General features: G+C 47.2%; 1 protein-coding gene across 3 annotated transcripts in view; it reads right to left on the bottom strand.

The window, feature by feature from the left end:
* RAD51B (RAD51 paralog B) overlaps positions 1 to 22,749 on the bottom strand; it is an 850,300-nt gene that overhangs the window by 123,734 nt on the left and 703,817 nt on the right. The window lies entirely within an intron of this gene.

Here is a 22,749-nt window from a genome sequence, read left to right as displayed (position 1 = left end):
TTGACCAAACACCTCTAAGTCACCTTTTGCTGGAGGAAGCTTGGTCCTTACAGGAGGGCCTTAGATTGGGTCCTGATAAGGCAGCACATCCTGTCTGCCTCCCCGTCCACACCCTCACAGCTGAGCCTGCTGCGGTTGCTGCCGACTTCAAAGGCACTGCTTCCCTTGGATCCACATCAAGGACTGGAAAGAGAAAAGGGTCCCCTGACCTTCTTATAGTGAGGGCTTAAACTTTTGTGTTGTGTGCATGTGTGTGTGTGTGTGTGTATTTTTCCTGTCACTATTGTGTTTTTATGCACTGGATGTAGAATGTTTGAAAACAATAATCGGAAATTGTCTTTCACCTATGGCCAGAAGCTGGAATCTGGCCCAGTGAGGGGAGAGGCCGTGTTCACCCAGTGGGAACCTGGTGACCCATGTGAAGGATGTCACTAGGGTGGATGGCGGGGCCTTCCCAGCCCCAGTCCCAAACACTGGTGCTCTGAGGTCCCCTCAGCCAGCCAGGCCACGGGCACTCGTTGAATGTGTCTCTGTGACCCGGCTTTCTCAGTGGGAGACGTCAGCCTGGAGGGCAGACCTCATCCTCAAGCCCACCATCTGCCTCACTCTCTAGGTTTTCCATTTCAGCCTCAACCCGATCATCAACACCATGCCAGGCCTGAAAGCCAGCCCTCTCCTGGGCTCTTGGGAAGGTGCCCTTGTGGTGGTGGGGAGCCCTGTGAGGAGACAGCAGAGTGTCCACCCATCCCGGGGTTAAGGCTGTGGGTGCTGGTCGTGGGAAGCTGATGAACTCTGTGGCCATAAGTGAGGGATCGTGAAGCTCCTCCAATCCCAGCTGCCTGCTCAGGCCTGCACTCGGCCTCCTCTCTGGGGAAGGAGAACAAGCAGCTCCTTCTCACAAGGTCCCCTGCTGGGAGGCATCGCCCAGCTTCAGTGGCCTCTCGTTAACAGAAAGCACCACAGCAATGCTAACAGGGGCCGGCCAGGCCTCTGCGGCATGACCTCCCCCAAAAGGAGCCCAGCCAAGCTGCAGGCCAATACCCACAGGCTGCAAAGGAGACAGGGACTGTTGATGAGGGAAATAATGAGAAGCATGACAATTTGCACTGAAGGGACATTGGCCGCAGAGAGCCTCTCTTCAGGCTTTCTCAACCATTCTTGGTAGGCCCTGAGGCTTAAAGGATCCAGTGCAGAAAAATCAGGCCCCAAACTGATGAGGGCCTAGCCTTCCAAAAAGACACAAATCACCCCTTTCCTGCCCCAAACACCAGGCAGAGCAAATGCTATTAATAACCCCAGCTTCCCCCAGCCCATGCAGGCCCTCTTAGTGCAGCCAGCTGTTCCGAAACAGGTTTGGGAAAGTGATCTTTGGCACGTAATGAAAAGGGTGTGTATGTGTGGGGGAGCACCCAAGAGTTCTCTATCAGGGCCAATATTATTTTTAATTGCCGAGAATCGGCCTGTGGCCGTTACTCAAGGCTGCAGAGCACAGGCTTGCCAGGGATCGGAAACCAACTTCAAGAGGAGGTAAAAAAGCACGTTCCAAGGACTGCTCATTACCGAGCTGTCGTTTCTTATGGAAAATCAGGTTACGCCTCAGAGTTTATACAGTCTTCTCCCCACCACCTCTCCCTCTTTCGTTCCCATTTAGAAAAGGAGCAGTGAATTTGAGCAATCTGGGAATTTTGGTTTCTGCCCTTCCCCCGAAGCATGACCGATGGCCCATTTTTCAAGCCAAATCTCAGCCCTTGCAGGCAGCTGTCAGGAAACCACAGAAGGTGCTTGAAGGCACACAAGAAATGGCTGGTTCTAATCTGGAGAAAAAAATGAATTAACAAGGCAGCTACTTATGGAAGAATGTTTTCTTTCCTTCAGTCCCAGCCTGCATATTTTCACAGCATGTGCACTCTGTTACCTTGTCACTTCCCTGTTTTCTTTGGGTAAATAACTGGGCTCTGGACTTGGGGGGTGGGAAGAAAGAAAAACCCAGCTCGCAGTATCACTGGGAAGGCCTGGCAGACTGAGCTGGAGGCGAAGAAGGAGCACCCGGAGGAGAGAACAGGCCCATTGCAGGCTGGGCTTGGCCCATTCTGGATGGGGCTTTTCACTGAACTCTGCAGGTAATGATGTGGGACTGAGAGACGGAGGAGAAAACGGCTCACCTCAGCCTTGGGCTTGGCAGACCTGAGGCTGGGGGAAATAAAGAACTTCTCTCCTTCGCCAAGTCAAATGTGAAGCCCTCTCTGAACCCGGCAGAGTCAACAAGGCAGACGGAGGCTTTTCTGCCAGCCTCTGCCCTCCCACTGGCTAGGGGAGCGGCCAGGGTGAGAGAGGTCGGTCTCTTCATGCCCAGCCGTGAACTCTGGAGGCACCAGCAGCAGCCCGGGCCTTCCACGGAGCACAGGAGTACGATCTTCCTTTGTAGCAATACATGGTCCATGTTTGGATGTGGAGGCAATGGGCTCCAGCCAGAAAGTGCTCAGAGGTTTCTGAGTTCTCTTCCAGAGCTGCTGTGAACATTTTCACTTCTCTGGCCTTGGAATACTTACCTGGTGAATTCTGTACCATACGCTGGATGGGTATCTAGCAGGGCATCTTTTAGACATGCCCTGGTGATGAGGGCACCAGGGGGATGAATAGCTGCAGGGAAACAAATGGTCACTCTAACCAGTCAGGGTCTTTTCTTCATAACACTACAGCAACTCTCATTTGCTTAGGTCCTCACAGCTGATCGTTAGAACAGAGAACCAACAGTAATATTGCTGCCTCATTACTCCTAAGACTGCACAACACACAAAAGGAGTTAGTTTGCCACATGCCAAAACATGGCTGTGGGTGCTGGCTCCACCCTGCAGAGGGAAACTGAGGCAGAGAGTGCTCAGAGACTGAGACTAGCACAAAAGCCCCCACAGCTGACTTGGCAAAGGCAGGGTTGACTGGGGGCTGTCTGGGCCTCTGCATGTGTCCATTTCCTTTCTGCATTTGCTCAAGAGCCTTTGGGTCCCACCTTAAACTCCCTATCTCACCCGGTAGATCATACAGCCTTCATCAGGCAGAGGTTTGGAGTTCAAAAACAGCATTTTCTGGTGCAAAGATCTGGCCCCCATCTGTTGAGTGGTTCTTTCAGGATTGCTGGAAGGGCTGCAAATGTCCCATGACGTGGGGTCACTTGGAGAGAAAAATTGACGCTGTTTTAAGCGTTGCCTATTCAGAACTGCCATTTCCAGGGTGATGAGGGCTTTCATAGGGAGAAAAAGGACAAACCAAAAGCTTTCTAGGACGATTATGGATGCTTCAAATTATTCACGTGGTCTAATTCTGCAAAGACAGCTTCAGAGATGTACTGTGAGGCAGACAGGAGCCGCTCTGAGGACAGACAATAGCTCGTGTACATTGCTGCCACAAGGACCAGGCCGAGAACTTTGCACACATGACCTCATTTCATCCTCTTACTCACCCTCTGCATGGAAGACTGTCGTCCTCCTTTTCCAGTGGAGGAAACTACAGAGACCAGACAAGTTGGGACCCAAACCCACCAGTGTGACTCTAAAGCCCATATGTTCATTCACCAAGCTGCGGTGCCTTTGAGGACAAAGCTGAAGGAACTCCCATCTCAGAGTGATGCCATTTAGCTCGAGGGCCTGCTCCCTCTGGCTTGATGGCCTGTCCAGAACGCTCTGCCAGTGCCCAGATGTAAATGTCTCTCCAGCAGTGTTGCCACGTGGAACCCTGCCGCTGCTGGTCCCTGAGAAGCCACACGGGGAACTCACCACCTTCTTCCCTCCTCCCAGGCCCAGGCCCTGGCCTACCTGGTTTATATTTATACCTCAGCCTGAATCCTCACACTGCTAGTCTTTTCTTCTTCCTAGTCACCTCCCCTAAATGTCCCCAGCAGCACTTTGCAGAGCAGAGGCCCCAGGTGAGCATGCCTGCTGTAGAATTAAGCTGTATTTCTCCAATGGCGTCCTCTAGATGCCCAACATAAGAATCCACTGGGGTGCTTCAAGAATGCAGATTCCCAGGCTCTGCCACAGACCTCAATAAGACTTTGAATGGTGGGGTTAGAAACCGATATTTTTAATAAGCCCCCTAAATGATCCTTAAGTTTGAGATCCTTAAATTGAGGCTTTCCAATGAATTAGGATATGTTGATCGCCAGACATTGTGGAAGTGGGCACCTTGCAAAGAGCTCGTTGTGTATTTGGGTACTGGCATGGGAGTTCGCAGATGGGGAGGCTGGGGTGAAAGGAAGTCAGGAGTAGCAGAGGAAGGTGTAGGAGGCCGGGCAATATTTCTGCCAAACCATTTGGAACTCCTGGATGGGTGATGGCCCTGGCAAAAACATGCTCTGAGAAAGTTCCAAGCAGAAGGCTTCCAGAGCCCCATTTCAGGCGTTCCTGAATCTGGCCCATTTCCTGCCAGGAAGCAGTATCCCTTTTGTTCCCTGCCGGATGATCCCAGTGAGCAGGATGGAGAGAGAATCAGGCCCTAGGGCCTCCACAAGCAAAGTTAAGTAGCCTTCTAGTGTGGAGAGAGCAGGGTGGAGACAGAGAGGGGAGGGCATCCCAGGGCAGAAGTGTATGTGCGGTGGGGGGAGGCCAGGTCAGTGCTTCTGAAGGTCACATTTTTTTTGAGATGGAGTCTCACTTTTGTTGCCCAGGCTGGAGTGCAGTGGTGCAATCTTGGCTCACCTCAACCTCCGCTTCCCAGGTTCAAGCGACTCTCCTGCCTCAGCCTTCTGAGTAGCTGAGATTACAGGCACCCACCATCATGCTTAGCTAATTTTTGTATTTTTAGTAGAGATGGGGTTACACCATGTTGGCCAGGCTAGTCTTGAACTCTTGACCTCAGGTGATCCGCCCACCTCAGCCTCCCAAAGTGCTGGGATTACAGGTGTGAGTCACCATGCCTGGCTCTGAAGGTCACTTTCAAGTAGAGTTAGGGGAACAGCAGCCTCCAAGTCCCCAGACTCATTAATAACAGACCTCCCAGGTGGGCCACTGTGGGCCGAATATGAGATGAACCTTTTGGTGAGTCAGTTTGGAGTCTGAGAAAATAAAAACAAAAATCCTTTATAAAATTGAAAAAGGATTTTTTTTCCCGCCTCACCAACAACTCCAAAACAACTGAACACAAAGTACTTTAACCTCTGCATGTGGCAAGACCTCCGTGAAAAATCGTTTCTCGGCCCATTTGATGGGAAAGGGGTGCTATTTTTGTGACTACCTATAACATCTGAGTAAGCTCGTCAGGAGTCACTCTGAGGAAAAATCTTATTATTAGTTGGAAAAATGGGGCAAGGAGGAGGCAGAGAAGAGAAGTAGCTCTGCTGAGTATGTGGCAATGTGACTTCTAGAACTGTTTGTGTCCATGTGGACTTGGACAAGCCACTTCAGGACTCTGGGTCTGGGTCTTCTCATCCAAAACAAGGTAGGGAATAGCCATGCAGCCAGCAGAGCTGCTGCCCTGGGACCCCAGGGCAGACACAGGGCTTCTGCCTTCTGCCCATTCCACACGCTGGAGTCCTTCTCGGGGTGCAGCCCCGGCAAGCGTGTGTGTCTGTGGTAAAGATGACAGACCTTTCCTGCCATTGCTTTAGTGGGAAAATCGCAGAAAAAGGACTACAAACACCTCTGCAGTCTTCCTTTGATTAATGAAAACAGGCCATTACTCACAATTGCTCCTGGGGCCAGGCGCAGTGGCTCATGCATGTAATCCCAGCACTTTGGGAGGTCGAGGCAGATGGATCACCTGAGGTCAGGAGTTTGAGACCAGCCTGGCCAACATGGTGACACCCCATCCCTACCAAAAATGTAAAAATTAGCTGGGTGTGGTGGAGGGCACCTGTAATTCCAGCTTCTTGGGAGGCTGAGGCACGAGAGTCACTTGAACCTGGGAAGCAGAGGTTGTAGTGATCATGCCACCACACTCCAGTCTGAGTGACAGAGCAAGATTCTGTCTCAAAAAAATAAATGCTCCTAGGATGTGTATTAATCACAGGTTAATGACTTACACATTCATATAGCGTCATATGTATGACACATTATATTTAGATATATTTATATTACACATATGACACTACATGAATACAAATTACAGGTGTTTGTATGGATATTTGTATATGTATTATAAATATCTATTGTAAGTATACATAGGTAATTACCTACTATTTTATAGGTATTTGTCTCTACAGACACTTATATATGTACAGGTTTTTTTTTGTGTGTGTATATATATATATATGCCCACATATATATAACACTATATCAATACAAATCACAGGTATTTGTATATCTATTACAAATACCTATTACAGATATATATTAGTAAATATCATATTATAGATATTTGTATATATACACATAAATATATAGGTATTTGTATGTGTATGACACTATATGAATGCAAATCACAGGCATATACTTACACACAGATACGGAGTAACCCAAGGCTTCCCTACAAGGCCATGGACGAAAAGCATTTGTCTCCTGTAGTGGACTGAATTGTGTCACCCCTAAAAGATATACTGAAGTCCTAACCCTGGTACCTTATGACCCTATTTTGGAAATAAAAATATATTTGCAGATGTAATTACAATGTAGGTGGAGATGAGATTATTCTGGAGTAAGGTGGACCCTCGATCCAGTATGACTGGTGTCCTTATAAGAAGAGGGGAGAGGAACAGAGACAGAGACTGTCATTCACAAGGAGACCACCATGTGAAGACACGAACGCATAGGGAAGGGCCATGTGAAGACGACCGCAGTGACGGGAGCAGGGCAGCTATAAGCCAAGGAATGTGGAGGAGTGCTGGCTACCACCAGAAGCTGAGAAGAGGCAAGGAAGGACCCTCCCCGACAGCCTTTAGGAGGAACATGGCCCTGGCAAAACCTTGATGTCACACCTCTAGCCTCCAGAACAACGATGCAATCAATTTCTATTGTTTTCAGCCACTCAGTAAAGTACCCGCCTGGCTAGGGAATCCTCGGAAGCAACCACAGCTCTCTAGCCGAATGGAATGAAGTGAAGCCTTCATGTAAGCACTGGGCTTGCAGCTGCTGAGCCCCCGATGGTGGTCCCTCTTCCCGACTCTCTCTCAGGAGCAGGGGTAGGGTGGAGATACTCAACTATTTCCAATGGAAACCAACACTTGAAAGGTTGTGAAAGCCCCTAAACCTCCTGCTCTTCCATGGTGATGGCTGACAGCTAAAGCCACACTGCCACTACCCTATGCTCAAGCTTGATCACCTGGAAATGGGGACTGAGAGAGGACGAGAACGGCACTGCCTTTGAGCTCTCATGGGGTGGCATAAATTTACGGTCAGTATGCCTTCAGATCAGAGGTCCTGCTGTTAGAGAGTTTTCTTTTTTTGCTTTAATGGTACACAGGAATTCTCCCCCAGCCCCCTCAAAACACTCACACATCTTTTTAAAATTTGCACCTTTTTTTCATTCTGGTTTCCTATGGTGAAGGGGAGGCTAGGAAATGCCCAATAAATCATCTGTCTGTCCTCACTCAATTGAAAGGCAGGAAATGCAGAGAACAGTCACGTTACCTTTCCACTTTGCATACACCAAGAGCTATCAGGACCTGTTCCTTTGAAGGGGAGGCCCTTCTGACAGCAATATTAAATTTTCAAGGCCACTGGAGTTTGTTTCTAGGGAGCAGACCCAAAGTGGGCAGGCATGTGGGATGTTGGCTGTTTTCCCTTCCAGCCCCTTCTAGGAGTAACTTCTTGGGCTTGCCCTGGGAAATCTACTCGGTCAGCAATGATTTAGGGACTCCATGTGCACAGCACCATTGTAAGTCTACGCGGATTAAAGGAATTCTACTCTTGATTCCTAATTTTTAACAAATTTACATCTACAGACAGTCCTAGACTTATAATGATTCAACTAAATGATTTCTTGACTTTATGATGGTGCGAAACCTCCAATTTTGACACAATGTACAGTATTCAATAAACATGAGATATTCACTAATTTATTATAAAGTAGGCTTTGTGTTAGATGATTTTGCCTATTGTAGGCTAATGTAAGTGCTCTGAGCATGTGTACAGTAGGCGAGGCTAACCTACGGAGGTTTGGTAGATTGGACGAATTAAATGCATTTTCAACTCACAATCTTTTCAACTTTCGATGGGTTTATTGGAACTTAACCTTATTGTGAGTGGAGATGCATCTGTAGTTGGTGCAACAGCTAACTCATGTACATAAAATAGTGACCCCCTACAAGGGGGTTTATAAAAGGTGTTCTCCTCAAACTGTAGAAAGGAGCCGAAGATGCTTCCAGGTGGCCAGCCAAAGCTTCTTGGAAGAGGTGAAGGCTCTGAGCCGAGGCTTGAAGTCTAGGTAGGGCTGGGGAAGGAGCCCAGGAAGGAGAAATGGCAGTGCTCCAATGCCGGGGACTCCTGAGGATGCCATGGAATGGGGTGTGAGGAGGTTTACTCAGGGAACACTGAGAAACCTAGGGTGTGTGGAGAAGGTGGGGTGGGTGCTAGGAAACAAGGCAGGAAGGGTATGCAGGCGCTATCCTCTAGGATGCTTTGTGGATGACAGATTAAAATTGTGCTTGCCGTTGGTGTGACCAGCCCTCCCTGGAAGATGGCCTCCACTTGGTCTTGCATTCAAAGAAACACACGTAACTGCAAACACTTTCAGGCCTAATGTGATCTCCATGGTAGGGTTTCTTGAGAGGTCATGCAGGGGTTTCTTGCAGTGCATTTCCCAGTGAACCTTTCCTCAAACCTTCTGGGACATTTGCTCCTCAGGTTTCACACCCATAAAAGACTCCTCATTCTTGTTCTTCCTCGCTTTCTCTTTCTAGCCACCTCCTCTTCTCAGGCCGCTCTCTCCCCATCCCCCGGGGGCCCCCTCACTTGTCCTCTGGGTAGCCTGGGCTAAACTCCACCTGATGGCTTTAGGAGCCATCTGGGAGCGATCTGCAGGGAGGAAGGGCACGCTGAGGAGGCTTCAGACAAGGAGAGCAGATGGAGGCTGTTGGTTCCAGGGAGGGAACTGAGCAAGACCCTGGGAAGGAATAGAGCCCCAAAGTAGGATAGGAAAGTCCGACTGGCATCAGGGTGCCCAAGGATGGCTCTGGTCTGGGTGGGTTTTCACGTTTAAGGTCTGTCCCCCTTGTCTGACTCTGTTGTTCCCTGCTGTTTCCCCATGCCTAGATGTCCAGAATATAGTAGGTACTTAAGAAAGTAACCATTGAGTGAATAGCAGCTGAGTTATTAGAAGAAATAAAAAAGTGTTCTTAAGAAGAACACTAGTTCAATGACTTGGCTCATAGTAGGAAATCACCGTGCCAGTTCCCTTCCTCTCTTCCCTTCTTCTATGTTGAATGTTTTGTGCTCAGCACGTCCACCTTTAGAATTCTTTTCAGAAAAGATAGCACACATTGAGCCTTAACATCCAGTCCATGAAGCAGATATCATAGGGGAAAAAACCCACACTGGCTGTCAAGGAAGTGGGTGAGTTGTACATGGAACAAGCCAGGGTCTCCCTGTGTGTCTAATGAGGGGTGGGGGTGGGACGCGTGGTCTCGGAGGGTATTTCCAGTGCTGTCTATGATTTCACCCAGCTGTCAATCAGGGTCATGTCTGTTTTATTCAGCTTAGCACTGAGCACACTGGGGACATCTAATACGTTTCTACTGAAGAAAGGAATGTTGGGATGGGTGAGTAAGTAACTCAGCAGTGCCCCAGCTGAAGAGAAGGGATCCTTTGCAACCCCATGGCTGTCAGTGAGCAGATAGCCCAAGGTTCACCTGCCCTGCTGTCCCCAAAGGCAGGAACGCCAGCAGGTGGAAGAGGGGAGACTGTGATCCACCTGGGTCCCTCATGCCTGTTTCCAGTTTCTGCCCACCCTGATTCACAGCTGGGTGGAATCACAGACAGCACTGTAGATACCCTCCAAGATCACGTGTCCCACCCCGTTAGGCAGACAGGGACACCCTGGCTCGTTTCATGTACGACTCACCTACTTCCTTAAGAGCCAGTGTGGGTTTTTTTCCCCTGTGATATCAGCTTCATGGACTGGATATTAAGGCTTAATGTGTTATCTTTCCCAGAAATACTTTAATTCCAAAGATGGACGTGCTGAACACATAACATTTAACACAGAAGAAGGGGCAAGAGAGAAGGAACCAGCACATACGGATGTCCTATTATGAGCGAGTCACTGTGCTAGTGTTCTTCTTAAGAATACTTTTTGGCCGGGTGTGGTGGTTCACGCCAGTAATCCCAGCATTTTGGGAGGCTGAGGCGGGCGGATCACGAGGTCAGGAGTTTGAGACTAGCCTGGCCAACATAGTGAAACTTCGTCTCTACTAAAAATATAAAAATAGGCGGTCGTGATGGCGGGCACCTATAGTCCTAGCTACTCGGGAGGCTAAGACTCACTTGAACCCCGGAGGTGGAGGTTGCAGTGAGCCGAGATTGTGCCACTGCACTCCAGCTTGGGCGACAGAGTGAGACTCTGTCTTGAAAAAAAAAAAAAAAAAAAAGAAGAAGAATACTTTTTATTTTCTCCTAATACCTCGGCTGCTATTCATTCAACAATTACTTTTTAAATATGTACTACATCCTGGACATCTTCTAGGCATGGGGAAACAGCAGGGAACAAAACAGACAAAAATTCTGCACTGTCACACTGACATTATGGTGGAGAAAACAAACAAGAAACAAGAAAATGATTGAAATACTAGTATATTAGAAGGTGATAAATGCTATGGAAGAAAATAAAGAGCAGGAAAGGAAGACAGGAAGTGCTGGAGGAGAGAGTTGGCAGTGGCCATTAAGATAGGGGGGCCAGGGAAGGCACCACTGGGAAGGGGACTTTGAAGCAAAGACTTGAAGAGGTTAGAGAATCAGCTGTGTCGGCACGTGGGGGAGAAGAGTCCAGCTATAGAAACCACTCACCAGGGGAAAGCTCTGGCAGGAGGACTGTGTGAGGTCTGTTCAGAGAACAGCAAGGAGACCAGCCTGGTAGGCAGGACGCTGAGACCACTCTTTACACCTAGGAAGAACTGGCTTTTCCTGTTAGCGCGACTGGTTGATTGTCTTGCTTAGGAGATCAAGGTCACAGGTGTGATCTTTGTTTTGAGACTTGTGTTTTCCAACGAAAGTCATCTTGCAAGGACAGAAGAGATGGTCACATGAATATATTAATTATCACAAATCTGTCCTTGGAGCTGGTCTGGAGCCTGACTCCACAGCCAACTACCTATTTACACTTATACGTATCATCACCCTTTCTGAGCCTCAGTTTTCTCCTTTGAAAATGGGGGACCCACTTGGTAATACCCTATGGGATTTGACTCGTGTATTGTAGAAAGCACTCTGTAACTGTGATCTGCTGTAGAAAGTGTTCACTGTTGTTATTATTATACCATAAAATAACTCACGGTCTATGTCCAGCTCATGTTGGGTCTGTAAAGCCATTTTGGTAGACCAAACTCATTTCTTAGCTCTGTTTGCTAGGTTGCAGAGACGATTTTTACTTATGTGTTACAGTCATCTTATTACTTTGGGTGGGAAAAGATTCCATGAGGCTCTCAGCAGCCCCTCTGACCTTTGGCTGGATCTGTCAGGCCATTTCCCAAACCTGAGATGATCCTACTACCCCCACCTCCCCACCCCCAACCTCCATCCCACCTCTGCTTTTGTCTCTCTGCCTCACTGGAGAGAGCTGCATGTCTGTGCCAATGGCCTCTATTTCTAAATCATACAGTGTGACCTAGGCGCTCAATGCTGCCAAACAATTTTCATCCTTTGGTTAAGCCCTTGTTTGCTTCCTGCGCTGGGAGCTCCAAACCGACTCCACCCAAGTCCCCAGCCCCACCTCGCCTCCCTTTGCTCGCTGCAGATGGCTTGTCTTCAGCTGCACTAGAGGAGCCAGCTCAACAACGTGAACTTCTTCCTGCCTGGAAATTCTTTAACCGTACCTCAGTCTACTCTTGGCTCTGCCCATCTCTTCTAGGGCCAGAGCCAATAACATCTCTCTTGTGGAGGGGATGGTTTCTTCCTACACTGCCTACCATATTGCTCTTTCTATAGAAATAATCCAAGTGATCCCAAAAGATTTATGAATAAAGAAGGTGATTGCTGTCCTGTTGATCACAGCATAAACTGGGAAGCTACCATATGTTCAACAAAAGGGGACTGGCTAAACTGATCATGATACAGCCATGCAGTGGCAAGGAGGGCTTTATCAATAGTATGATCCCAATTTTCTTAGAAGCAAAATGAAGTCAGAGACAACAAACACCAATATGTGTGATGGGGAAAAAAGACTGGAAGGAAATCTACAAAAATAGAAATAATGATTATCTTCTGATGATAAGAGTATGAGGGATTTTTACTTATTCTTAGTACTTTACTCTGAAATTTCTACTATAAGCACATAGTATTTTTATAATTAGAACAAAAAGCAAAAGTATTAACAATACCATTTCTCCTTAGAAAAGCTGCATGTGATTCAGTTCCTCTTAGTTATCCCTTTAAATGCAGCATTTCCTGGGGTGGTGCCTGGTTGACAGCTGTGCATGTAAGGACTAGAAGCAAAGAAAACCATAACCAATTAACATTACAGTGGGAACTGAGGCGTGGAGAATGGAAATGCCTCCACAGAAATGTGTTATTACTAACTTTTTTTTTTTCCATCATGGGACAGGTGTTTAAGGGAATGCACTAAATTTGCTCCAGATAATATATATTTTAAAAATACTATGACTATTGTATTTTTCTGCTTCTCCTTTCATGGGAACTTTTAACATGAGAACTATTTGGTAATGGATATTGCATTTTAGGTCTTTTAAATCTATTTAATGGAGGCCTACTGTGTGCCAGCACTGGTGAGACAAGGGGTTATCTGCCATTGTGTCTCAAAAGGGAATGGGGCAGCACCCTCACTAGGGGCTTTGCAAATGTTTGGGGGAGTTTTTGATTGTCAACATGACTGAAGGAAAGGTGCTGTTGATTTAGCGGGTGAGGACCAGGGTTACCACACACCCTGCAATATATGGGGCAGTCCTATATAACTAAGAATGGACCTACCCCAATCCCAATGCCTGGGAGGTGAAACACGGAACTGGACAGAACAGTGCGGAAGATGCAAACTCGAATGCTCCTCTACCCCCAGGCCAGGCAAGCAGAGGCTGTAGTGAAGTGGGGACAGCTGTTTCGAGTACTGGCCAGCATCACTACGCTTAAATCCAGGGTTACTCTATCTCCCCGGCCTCCCAGCAAAGCCAGAAATCTAGATGTGGATGTAAAATTTCCTGATTAAACAAACAAACACACACACACAGAATGGGCCAAACAAAACATATCTATGGGCCAGATTTGGCCTTCACGTCTCTACTTGCAACCCTGCTTTAGGTAAAGACATAGTCTCTGTCTTCACGAGAGTAATAGAACAGTGCCCTTATGAGTTCAAATTCAAGTCCTTCAGGGGACAAATATGGGTTCCAATCGCAGCTCTGCCATTTACTACCTATGCTCTTGGCAAGTGAAAATCCTCTGAACCTCACTTTTCTCCTCCATAAAATGGAACTGATGGTAACCCTCATCGGTTTGTGCTGAAGATAAATCTGGGGAGAGACCCCCCAGTGCCTGCACATGGAAAATGATTAATAAAGCAGAGCTATTATTATTATTAAGGACATCACAGTCTAAAATAAGCATCTGCTGTGTACAGCACTCTATGCTAGATGCTGAGGGGTTGTAAACAAGTGTGAGAGAAAGCTCTTGGCCTGGAGCGTTTTCATTCTAGGAAAAGAGAGAAACCCTGGATGTAAATACTGTGAGGTGGTCAGATTTAAGAATATGACTGACGTCAGACAATTACTGGAGTCCAGAGGCAGGCACTTCTTGGGAAGTGGGGAATCCTGCCAGGCAGAGAGGACGGCAGGGGAACAGCCTAAGCAAAAGCAAGGAGACAGATGGACAAAATCATAGTAACACGTGCTTATCGCGGCCAGGCACTCTCCGAGTCCTCTGTGGGGGTGAAATCTGATGCTCAGGCATCAAACCTGCGAGGGACACGACATGGGGCTGAAGGGGCCCTGGAGTCAGGTCATGGGGCTGCTGACTGCCAGGCCAGAGCATGGATATTTAATGTGTGGCCAGGGAGTGGAAACAAGGAAGCGAGCTGTAGGGACAGTGATCTAGGATCCAAGGATGATGTGGAAGTGGAGATGGGGACAGTGGCCTTGTGGGGAGAGCACACATGAGGCCTGGGACTGGGTAGGGAGTGCTGAGGAGGTGCTTTACCAGGCCTCCGAGAGAATGGAACTTGGGAGTGGCGGGGTATGCAGTTAAAACTGACTGCCTGGGGGATCATGGGAATTTTATATAGGGAAAATAATTTGAAACTTTTGTACCCCCTCCACACTATTCTGGCTTGCTTTCTCCACCCTCTGCCAGGCTGTTCATTCACCGGCATGTTTTTTTCTCGGTCGACTACTCTTCTTGGTTATAAATGCCTCTCTTTAACTATTTTTTAAAATTTTTGGAAGCAACTCCTTCTCTGGCAAACGTGCTGTTATTTCCCAATGTCTCTAGAAAACCTGGACTCATCCCCCACCCCTGCCTCTCTAGAACACAGATCACTGCTAGGGTTATTGATGGATTGGGTACAGCAGAACTTCCAGAGTTTTCGCCCATCTAGGCTGGCTGATATGGAATTCCATATTGCATATGAAGGAAGGATGTGCTTAGCAAATACCGTGAAACAACATTTGCAGGGGAAATTGCTAATCCACTAAAAGAACAAACTGTCTCTAAGCACTCCAACAACATTCATTTACATTCCAACAGGCAAAATGCTGTTTACACAAGAGGCGCATCTATTTTTAAAAGTACACCAGGCACACTTCTCCTAGGGAAGATTCTGTAAGCTGTGACTCTGCAGGATAAAGAGTAGTAAGACTGCTTTGCAGGGGATGTCCCATACCTGAGGTTCTTCAGACCGTAACTGGAATTGGTCCAAACCAATGACGCTTCGCTGCAATGCATCTTTAGCATGAAAGATTCCATGAATAATCACTTAAGGTCCCCCAACAGACAACTGCTATACAACCACTGGAGGGGTACTTACACCTAAGGACTATTAACTCCTCCAGGAAAGAATCCTTTGCTTTGAAAAGTGAGTATAATGCCCTCATGTCCACATTTCCAGGAGGAAAAGTAAACAAATCCAAGTGTGTGGTGACTGGCACCTCATGGTCCAGGAGGGAGCACGACGCAGTGTGTGCGCAGGAAGTGAGCACTCCTGTGAGTGAAAGGGGGTGGAGCCTGCCTGCAGAGCGGTGAGAAAGTCTCTCCATGTTGCTCCCTCAGAGGAGTCCTGCTAGTTCTTTTTCTGTAGTAGGACAACCTACACCCTCCTTCTGAGTCACCCAATACCCCCCCCACCACTAAAACAGATGTGGGGGAAAACTAGCAGCAACGAAGAATTATTAGACAACGGTCAGAGCTGATCGAAGTTTTAAGAGGCTGCCTTGTAGATGGCAAGTTTCCTGTCACCAAACATAAGCTCACCATCAGTCAGCAAGGAGAGTGGCAGGATTCCGCTGTAAATTCTTGCAGGACTTAGTAGAAAGAAATACCTATCAGACTTTTTTCCCCCTTTCTTCTAAATCTTTCTATAAAAATGTGTCCAGGGCATGGATGAAGCACCAGATAAGAGCTAACATTCTTGTGGTTAGCTGGACCGATGATTTGGTGCAAGCCACTCCCCATTGGTCAAATGAAGTTTGGGGCTCAAAGAAATGTGAGTTGTGCCCTCCTTTTCTCCCCCCTCCGATCCCTCCCCCTGGAACATTCTGTGACTACAGACTGTGGCTCAAAAACGGGGATGTTCCAAGTCTGACTCAGTCACCAGCCTTGGAATTAGGGTTGTCCCGAGGAGATGACACAGACAGCTGGGAGACTATCTGGTGGCTTTTGAAGAACCTGACCTACTCCTGGGACTCAAAACCCTCAGCTCCCACTCTGACTCCCAGGGCCTGAAATGCCAGCCTCACAGTCACTCCCTGGGGATCTGAATACACCCCTACCCACTCAGGGGTCCTATAATAAAATGCAAATTAGGTCTTTATGCAACAAAGGGGTGGGAGGAGGGATTTGCTGACAACCCTGTGAGTGCCTGGCAGAAGGCCCTGGGGACTGATGGCCCCCCATGGAGGGAGGTCAGGAAAGAAAGGAGAACAGAAAAGGGAGAGCACTCAGAACGGGTCAGAGGCCTTGGGCAGCCCCCACTTCATCGCCAGTGTGCCCTGGGTCGGGGGGATAATCCTGGGTCATCAGCCTTGGGCATTGTCTTAGCCGCGTCAGGACCCCCACCCTGAGCATCACAGACTACACTTCCGGCCTCCTTGCATGTGATGCTCTGTGCTAACCAGCAATTCTCCAGGCCCAGAACACAGAGACATCTACTCTGTCCCTCTCATTTCTCCCAAGACCCCAGAAGTCAGGACTCAACACTAAGAGTGGGGCCTGATGGGGTACAGCTTGGAGAAGAGGCGTGCACAGAGGGTGGAGAGCCATCTCGGATCCAGCTCCTGCAGAGTAAATCAAACTGCCCTCCTCCCCCACAACCCGCTCTGCAATCCTTTCCAATCAGGGAGTCTAAAATTACCATATTTACAGCATCTGCAGCCAAGCCAAGCACTAAACAAGATGAATAGCGGTGACGCACGAGCCTGAGTGGGAGCCTGGGTAGAAGCATGCAGCCGGCTGGGCTGGGTGGTGCTGGGCTGGGCTGGGCTGGGCCCTGGGGGCGAGTGAGCCACAGCTGGAGAGTGAGGACAGTCCCAGGCAGGGGTCCTGATGGATGAACTCACCCAGCACTAAGGGGAGGTAGAGGAAGGGGTGGTGGGTGAGGAAGCCTCGGTATCTCAGCCTTCTTAGAAAAAGAGAGAGAGGAGGCAATTAACAGAGAGAGAACATGAGAATATGCTGCTGACTTTAGGTTTCTCTCCTTCCTCCTCTGCCTCCCTCCCCTTAAACTCTCCAGGAGGAACCCACTGAGGCCTCCAAGCCAGGATGCCTTCCATGGAGTTTCCTTGTGTGTATGTGGGGTGGGGGATTTCCAGCAGGGTTTTGCTCTGGATTCTTCCAGTGGGGACACCCATGCCTTGTGAGTTTCCTTCCCAAGCAGCCTTTTCCAAGGACGCTCTGTCAACCTACACAGATCAGTGACTTCATTCCTAAAAAAGGCCTGCAGGTCTGGGTGCTTTCGTTCTGGAGGAGACTAAGGCCAGGAATGACAGGGAGCGTGTTCTGCTTCAGGGTGTCCCAACACTTTTTGTCCGAGCCTGGCTGTTCTCTCCCCAGAAGGAAAAACGCCCAGGAAAAGAGGCTTGGTGACTCATGACCTGCTCGCTTGCACTCGGAGTTTCAGAGCTAGGAGGGAGCTGCAGACAACAGACAGAGGGAAAGAGACAGGGCCAGGGAACCCGGGCTTGTGGACTCTAAGGCCAGTGCTGTGTCTCCTGCCCCAGAGGTTCACCATGGATTCTGTGATGCTCCCAGGTGCTGAGGAGTGAGCGGGGCTCCTGGACCCCAACACTCCTTCCTTCAGCCAGAGCATCTTCATTTTGAGCTGTTTTGTGGACTGGGCTTCTCTTTGTTTTCAATTCCTTTCCCCAAAATGTTCAGTGACTTGAGTAAAGTCACTGGCCTGTATGAGCCGACAGGAAGTGGAAGATAACAGTGGGTGGCCGGAAGGAAGGCAGAATGAGGCGTCTTTAGAAACAGATGGAATGTAGCAGGAGATGCTGAGAAAGGGGGTTAATCCCGACATAAGGTCATGATCAGCACTCACATGTGAACCAGCCCCAAGAAGAAGACGTCTCCCCTGAGAGATTTAGAGCCAGAAGCCACCTGCACTAATCCTGCCGGAACCTGAACCCAGATCCCAAAGTGTGAGCTGTTTGTTAAGCACCGATCTAGTCCAGGACAGCCATTTGTAATAGGAGGTGAGGAGAGGCTGGATTTGCTGGTGCTTGAGTTGGAGCTGCACAAAAACAAATGTTTCCAAGCTGAGGCCATCATGAAATAGGCAGACCATTCAGCACATGACTAATTCTGGCCTCACCCTCAGGGTGTGCTAGAAGGAGAAAGTCCTGATAAACTGCACAGAGGTGTTTCTGCTCTTCTCACTTGCCCAGAATTGCCAAAAGTTTGCCATTAACATTAACATGGTAAGAACTGAGTGGAGTTGGTCGCCCGAGATAACAGCTCCTGTTCCCACTAACCTCTGCCCTATCCTAGGTAGGGCCCATGCTAACCCATAGTAGCCAGAAGTCCTCCTCTCTTCTCCTCCCGCCTCTCAGAGCACACCTCTGTCTCCTCCCTCCGGCTCCTCTTTCTCCCCCTCAAATGGTATTCCTCCAGTTTTGGGGCTTCTATTTTTTCTTCCAACTCTGTCTGCTCTCCTTGAGTGACTTTACTTTTCATTGGCTTCATTTATCACAAAAACCTGTGACCTCAGCTACAGCCATCTTCCAGAACTGCCCACATATATTCCCAACATTCTATGGTTGTCTCAAATCACACATGTCCAAGACTGATCTCATTATCTATGCTCCCTTGCTTTCCATGACAAGCCCCTCTTTTCCTGAAGGTTCCTACCCTGTCTCCTCTCTCTCAGTCAACGATATCACCAGCTACTCAGACATCCAAATGGAAAACTCTGGACCCTCCCTCTCCCTCAACAAGGCCTGACAATGTTAACTCTGATGAGTCCTCTAAATCTCTTCCCTTCCCATCTATGCCACCATAGCCCCAGATTAGACTCTCAGCTCCTCTCTGCTGCTCCCAGTCCTTCCTCCAGGATCTCCCAACCTTGGATCTCCCTCCACGGTATCAACTGGAGACAACTGTCTAAACACAGATCTGATTATTCCGTAAGTAAAATATTTGCTGGTGACCCACTGTGTGCCAGACTTTGTGCCTAGAACTGGGAATACAGTGGTGGATACAGCAGGTATCTTGTAAGATAAGGTAAGATGTGAGGTAACTCATATCTCAGGGAATCAAACAAGAAACAAGCTCAAAAACAGATACGTGAATAAAATACTCTAAGTTGCAGGGTAGGAAATAATGGGGTGGGGCGGGTATCTGTGCCACCCCTTGCAGAAAGACCTTCAGAGGCTCCTCATTACCTACAGAACAAAGTTCAGACTCCACTTGGCAAGCAAAAGTCTTACTAATGTGGCCCAATCTATTTTTCAACTCCCTTTCCCACCACTACCTTCTTCCGCCCAACCCGCTAGTCTGTGTTCCATGTCCTATTCATCGGTGAATCCCAAGCCCTTCACTCTTGGCAAATAACAAGCAGACAATGAATACTTAGGGAAATCAATGTGTGGACGAGCAAATGATGGATAGTTGTCTATAGGCATGCCCTCTCCCCTTTCTTACCTCTACTCTGGTGAAACTTCTTTACAATAGCCCCTTCCTTTGGGTCTCCAAAATGTTTCTCACACTGTTTCTGCCCCAGGTACTCATAATAATGTCTTTCCTACGAGACAGTTAAGGCATTAAGGACAAGGGCAATATTGTTCCATTCCGAAAAAAATGCCTGGCACACAGCAGGTGCCTGAAACATGCCAGTGGAGTTGACTGTGAAGAGCCTGAAGCAAGGGGAAGTGAGTGTTGTCTTTTTTTAGATTGTTTCCTACAAATACTCCAGTGGCCATAATATTTGGGTGGAAAAAAGAAGCATGAAGATATCCACTGCCAAGTGGGCAGTCAGAGGCATACACCTCTTTGCTCAAGGAACAGCCTCAAAGAGCCCAACTTTGTCCCTGTGTCTTTGCCTTTGAAAATAATTTTGCACAAACAAAGCAGAGAATAATGAACCAGATATGTGCCCATGGAATCTGGTGCTCAAAGATATGCCCTTATCCATCTGAACAGAAACTCATCTGGATCAGGAGTTGGTTCTAGGGCTAAGCTTCACATGATCTGTGAAGAACCAACCTCATTCATCCTAGTGACAGAATATTTATTTATTCCCAAGGACCTTAAGTGAAACCTAACTCCTTTGCTGCTCTCACACCCCGTCCCTGGAACTCCTTAATCACTATTCCCTAAGCCCAGAATAATTGAACACAGGGGTCTGTTGGTTTATGGCAAATGCACTCGGAGTCCCTGCCTTCTTTGGCAGGATGGGAGGAAGGTGGACAGGTAACCAACCATGAAAAAACTTCAATAAAAATCTGATTATAGGTAAGAATAAAAATAAGAGGTAGATTTTGTGCATGTTTTTAGGCTTGGTGCCTGCTCTCGGAAAAGTACTGGGCATGTGCCAAGCTACCTGGCTTACCTAGATCATTGTTGACTCTTGAATTTCACACATGGTCACCTAGTCCTCCTTTCTTTTTTCAGTCTCCCCAGAAAGCACCCCACCCCTGACCTGGGCATTTCATTAGTCCTATCTCTTTAGGGACCATTTCAGATTTTTCTTGACAGTCTTATTTTATTCACTCTGGTTCAATGTCGCCAACCCAACAATTCTCAGCCAAGCCTCCAAAGGAAATACAATCTGCCTGCTGCGTCAGATCACTTGGAAACAGACACGATTGGCTTGGAGTCACTCCATGCAGGGCTGTAAAATTGTTCTCTCCTTCTAAGTGGGTTGGGTTAAGCCCAAGCTGAGGCAAGAGATTTCCAAGGAACACAGAGCAGAGGACTGTAGTAAGTGGTGGTGATTCAGTCAGTGGTCCTCTTGCTTCTGAGTCAGTATTAGCCTTCCTCCAGCAGCAAGTATGCGTAGGCGGCCTTCACAGTCAAACAAAACAGTGAGGTCTTCAACACTGGGGTTCATGAAGCAGTTTACAAGAGTAGTGGGGATGCAGGCTTGGTGTAAATCTCTTTATTCCTGCCAAGTTCTAGTCTAAATTTTTGTGTTTCCAAGATAAATGAAAGTTAGTTAAATTGATTTTGAGATTTATGTATCTCGTGTAAAGTTGGCAGGGTGTCCACAGTTCCATTAGGCCAACTCCACCAAATACCATTGAAATTCTGATACACATTTGTCTGAAGGTCTCCTTGGACTTTCAAATGGGGTTAATTTATTCTTGGACTTAATTTTGCAATGTGTCATGTTTTTGTTTTAATTACCTGAGAGGCTGTCTGGTGTAACAAAAAGAGTTCTAGATTAGGAATCAGAAGTCCCAGTTATATCATTCACAGGGCAAGTCATTTAATGTGCCTCAGTTGCCTTATCTACAAAATAGGAATTGTGCTACTTGCTTTGAAAATCATAAAGCATTATACAAATGTAGGGAGCGGTTGGCCCCAGTGGTGGCTGTGTGGTTGAAAAGGAAGTGATTCTCCAGGTCCCATTGAAGCTGTGGCCCAAAACAATGTGGCAGGAATATGAACATGGGTGATCAGATGAGCAGGACACTGACTGCCCTTTTAGAAGACCTAGTTCTAACTCAAGACAAATCCTTCCATCTCATTAATTTGTATTTTTATATAATCTTTTATTTTAGATAAATCTTAGAAGTAAGCCATTCAATCTTGTACCCAACCGAAGAATTTTTCTCCATTTTTTTCCACGAGGAACATAATGTAAATTCTTGATATTCAATAATATGTCTTTATTGAATCATTTCTAGTCCCAGATTTCTAGCTTTTAGGGAATAGGAATAAAAGTGTTTGACTTCAAATAATTTAGTATTTTGGCAAAATGTGCTTGTAAACAGATAATCATGGAGAAAAAGCTAGGACGGCAGTAGTAGAAGAGTGACAGGTTCTCTAAGGCAGGAGTTGGCAAACTACAGCCCAAGGGCCAATTCCAGCCCACTACCTATTTTTGTAAAGAAATTTTTTTAGAACATAACCATGCTTATCTGTTTACATATTGCCTATGGCTGTTTTTACACTACAATGATAAAATTGAGTAGTTGGCAGAAATAATATGACTTGCAAAGCTTGAAATATTTACCATCTGGCCTTTTACAGAAACGTTGCTGACCTCTGCTCTAAGGGAATCAGAAATCTTACAAAGATTTAAGTTGGGTTAGCGAATGGGAGAAAGGCATTCCAGCTGACTGGAATAGTAAGCACAAAAGAATGGAGTTATTAAAGAATATTTGATGTTTAAAAAGCAATCGATGTCTCCTTGGTATAAGACAGGGAACAATGGGAGATGAGGCTGGAAACATGGGCTGAGTTTGGACAGAGAAAGACCCTGTAAGTCAAGGCTAATGGGTTTGAAATCCATCTTGTAGACCTTTGGTCTCCAAATAGGATGCATGCCCCAGAGTTACATAAGATGATCCATTAGAATTTAGTAGTCAGAAAGTACTAGAATTTGAACTTATTTTTTTCTAGGAAATAAAAAACATGGTCTTACAATATTTGATATAAATATTGACAATGGAGTCCTCACATCCATTGTTATGTGTCATGAATTGTTCATGAGATATCCTGTGGCAAGATTAGGACCTGCACATTGCAGAGGGGGTAAATGGTGTCCTCAGTCCTCACTCCCCTGGGGCTTTCAATGACATACAAATCACTACACTTGCACATTCCTGACTCATTGGATTATGGATATTATCAAATTTAACCTAACACACACAAAATGGACAAGTGGATTAAAATATTCCCGCACGGAAACAATGGATCAAAGATAATATTAGTAGTATAAGCACAAGCAAATAATAAAAATAATAGCATTGATACTGCCCTTAGAACAAGTTTTCTTCAGTCATAT

The sequence above is a fragment of the Macaca fascicularis genome, chromosome 7, assembly GCF_037993035.2.
Source record: "Macaca fascicularis isolate 582-1 chromosome 7, T2T-MFA8v1.1".
Lineage (NCBI taxonomy): Eukaryota > Metazoa > Chordata > Mammalia > Primates > Cercopithecidae > Macaca > Macaca fascicularis.
The sequence above is the reverse complement of the archived record's forward strand: the minus strand, read 5'-3'. Positions and strand labels throughout refer to the sequence as shown.